Source organism: Rissa tridactyla, chromosome 3 (assembly GCF_028500815.1).
Source record: "Rissa tridactyla isolate bRisTri1 chromosome 3, bRisTri1.patW.cur.20221130, whole genome shotgun sequence".
In the NCBI taxonomy this organism is placed as follows: domain Eukaryota; kingdom Metazoa; phylum Chordata; class Aves; order Charadriiformes; family Laridae; genus Rissa; species Rissa tridactyla.
This window is the reverse complement of record NC_071468.1, coordinates 33,362,244-33,366,381: the sequence shown is the minus strand read 5'-3', so window position 1 is coordinate 33,366,381 and position 4,138 is coordinate 33,362,244.

Below are 4,138 nucleotides of genomic sequence, written 5' to 3'. Positions count from 1 at the left end.
AGAAGCTGCCGCGACAGGGGCGGGAGCGGGGCCGCCCGCGGGCGGAGAGGAGCGATGAGCCGGGCAGGGCAGGGCACCCGGCCGGCCCCCAGCGCCTCCCCCGGGCCGGCCCCTTCCCACCCTCCGCAGCGCGGAGGGAAGCTCAGAGACGGGCTGTGCACGCAGTTCTGCCTCTTACCCCTGCGGCAGCCCGGCCGTCCCGCCGTGCCCTTCTTCCTCTTGCGCCGCGCCGCTCGCTGCCTGGCTCCTCCGGAGCCCTAAACTGCCCCAGGGCTCCCTTCTCCGCACCGAGCGGTGTTCGTCCCTGGAAGGGATGCTACCCGACTTCTTTCCCGGCAAGCCGAACTGCTTATCTAACCAGCTGGTACTAGTTACACATCACCGTACCAGCAACCTGCACAAATCCAACTTCCTCCTTTACTCGGCTGCTAAGCTAATGTCAAAGCCAGTAAACAGGTGTTTCTGATAACGACTCTTCGATATAAACAATTGTAAAGGGAGCGAGCTTGTGAGAGGGTCTTCATCGTTTGTGGTTTTTCCTATGAAAGATGGGAGTACTTTTTTTGTGTAGGCAGTTCCTGACACCTGTTTGATTCATTTTTTTCTTGTATAAGACCACATCACATGTTCCCCTCTGTTCTCTCACCAGTAGAAAAAAACAACCAAATCACCTTGGGTATATAAAAAGTTTGTAATTTACCTATTTTCTTGCAGACCACGAGAAAAGAAGGAATAAACCTGTTAATTTTGGAGCAGGATGCCTTTATATGCTGTCAGATAGTAATGCCTTCTCATACTGCCCTGTGATTTTTATTTTTTTTTTTGTCAGGGAAGTGTTTGTGCTGTTACAAATAAGGAAATACCTTCAAACAGGTATTGTACCACTGGAACAGTCCTGGTAATGTGTTAAATTATGTTTTTCTGAGAGGTATTTCAAACTGGTTAGCATAAATTCGTGGTTTTACTGGCAAGATGTAAAACTTAATATGCAAAGGACAGACCACTTCCAGTTTAAAGATATCATCTTGAACACAATCTTAAAAAATAAAAGATTTATGCTGCTTATTGCTCAGTCTTAACTCTGCCTTTTCAATATGTTCTTACTGAATGATGTTTAGAATGGAAAAGAAAAAAGAGTTTTATAAAAATATATATGAGAAAGAAAAGTTGCAAAGATACTAGTAAGTATATAAAGTTTCCTCTTTCATTTCAGATCAGAAAACAGACACATCTGAGCTACATTTCAACATTTTAACTGCATTAAAATCAGATGTTTAATACGAAGCACACTACTAAGTATAACTGTGCTGAAACATTATGGACTAAACATATAGCATTTAATGTTTATACTAAAGATCTACTATATAAAACAAATTACAGATGAGACTTAGGGTTTGTAACTACAAGCAAGACTGTGGAAACCCAGGACATCAACCATGTGCTTGCTAGAAGGAATTTGGGGAGGAAGAGGAGAGATCAAGATTCACAACAAATCTTCACAGAATGATAGAATATTTTAATGGCTGATTTTCTTGAGTATTCTCAGAAACGTCACGTGTGTCAGCCTTCTATTTACATCTCCAGAGAGAACGGCTCAAATATTTGCAGGTGATATTTTGGTGTTTGTCTGGAAGGTGCCAATATATCTGAGGATGAGGAAGGGCTTGCTGAGTAGGCTTAAAGGGTAAGTGTAAGCCTGGAAAGACGTCTGCTTCTTGTCCCACGCTGGACTGCAAGTGGCTGCCTCTCAGGACAACGTGCTACTTTTCCACATCGCAGACGAACCCTCCTGGGCTATCGCTCCTGCCACAGGCTGCAGAGCAACATTCAGAGGCTTCAGCAGTGCTGTTTTCCATGTGCCTGAGCTGAGCATGTTGTAGCAGGTTGTGTGATCGCCATCCTGTGCAGGATTGCACCACTGGTAAAATGGGTTATTAAAAGAGCAGAAGAGTCCCTTTTGTGCCACTCCTCTGACTCCTAGTAAGCACTTGTGATTGCACAGTTCTTTCACGTTATTTTTCTTAGCTGGTCAGTTGACACTTGTTGACTACTTCTTTGTTAGAGGAAGGGTATTAGAAAGCACTTGATCCATCCATGCTCAAGAACTGGACCAGCGTTCCCAACGTGTTTCTCAAAGTAACTTTGATTACAGATGTGTATGATCTTAAGGATCTTTTCAGGATCTTGAAAAATTGACAAACTGAGCACGAAATTTCTACCACTTGTGTGACAGAGGAGAGGTCATCAGTATCTTTCTCTTTTCTGTTCCAACATGGCCGTATGCTTGATTTAAGGTATCTTTTTGAGTCTTCTGGCAGGCAGCTTGAGAACTGCTGCAGCTACTCTCAACCTTACTAAAAGCAGCAGTAGCAAAAAAATCAGAAGATAGTCTGACCATGCTGCCACTTTGCAAAATCAGTATCAGGTACAGGAGCAATTTTCTGGACTGCAGTAAAAGCAATCCAAACTCCCTGCTGTCAGATGCCAGGTAAGAGTGATTTTAACAAACACGTTGCCAGTAAGTGGTGCGTGCATACTTTCCATCCCTGATAAACCTCGTTATCATTTTTTATGGCCTGCAGCACGGTGTAAAACACTGTATAGGATCACCTTTAGACTGCTGCATGTTTTGTGGCTGGCTGCAGCTAGATAAAGTAAGGAAGGCATGGAAAAAGGCAAGGTGAGGGGAAGAGGTCACATATAAAAGTTAGTAGAACTTCAGTTTTGTCTTTCACACAAACAGGCCTAAAATGTCTTGTAGTGTTGATACAAGGCAGGTACAGAGTACAGTGATGGTAGTGATGTTAACAAGTGCAGATGCAAACATTATGTCCGAAGAATAGAGAATGCAGAGAAAGAAAGCTTCCTGTGAGATTTGCAAAGATACAAAAAAGCCAGACAGGAGAGAGCTGGCTGCTGCCAGCGAAAGAGGCTACAGAGAAAGCCGTTGCACAAATTTATGGGAATAGCTGAGGGCAGAGAGGAAGATCAGTGCAAAAACTGAGGAGATAAAATCTGTGAGGTAGGTAGTGGTAAGACATAAGGGAAATCTTAGCAGGGATAAGCATTTGGAAACTCAGTGTTGAAATGAGCTGAATAAACCATAGCCAGCGTTCTTACATGCCAGCGTTTCAGATCGGAGCAGCCACGCTGCGCTATGCATCAGTCAGCAGCTAGCGAAGAAAACAAGCAGCAAGTCAGATGTAAGAACAAGAGTCTGTTGTGACCCTCCCCAGAAGTAAGAATCTAGCGCAGAAAGCATGCAGGAAGAAATTTGCGACCTACACACGTCTCTACATGTTTTAAGGACACTTCCCCAAAGCGAAATATCAAAGCAGCTGCCGAAAGGCTGACATTCGATGTTACTGCAGCCTGCCGGCCATAAGCTAGCTTGGGGCTGGGATACATGCCCAGTCATATTTCACTCACACTTTACACTACCGTTCTACTTATAAATGAGTCTAAAAACATTAATTGATGGTTAGTATGAGTTATAAACATACTGAATAAATAGCAGTGTGTACATAATTACAAGCATACCCATGGAACATGTTAGTGACGGTTATAAACAAACTAGTATGGTACTTAATGAATGGATAATTGTTTTATCAAGTTTCTATAGTTTTCTTTAATACAGAATGGGACTACAGTTTTATATCTCAGTGGTAGCCTCTTATCAGGGGCTAATATGTCCTCCTTTGGCTTTTCTGCTTCTCTGGAGACGACTGCTGACTTGCAATAACTGTGATAAAATCAAACCACTTGTTTCCCACAGGTGACACTATGCGCGTGACTGAGGATCAGATTGAACACAAGAGCCTGTCATCAGCCTTGTTTACAGGTAAACGGACAGCATCAGCTCTGTATGGTGCATGATGGTTCTTCAACAAACTGGCCCAAAGCAAATGCCACATTCTAGTAATATTAGTGATCTGGCTGGAAATAAGGAAGTCTGCTTGCATTCAGATTTAGTTTAAAGTGCTGTTTTCAAGTGGCTGCGAAATGAACTGTGATAAGGATAAGGACCTGCTTTGAGCTGTCGGTTTGCTCTGAAATGAATTGTAACAGTCCAAGCAGCGCTGGATAGACACATAATTTGCGCACAATTTGAGAGAGAAGCATTTTAGTGCAGGAACTA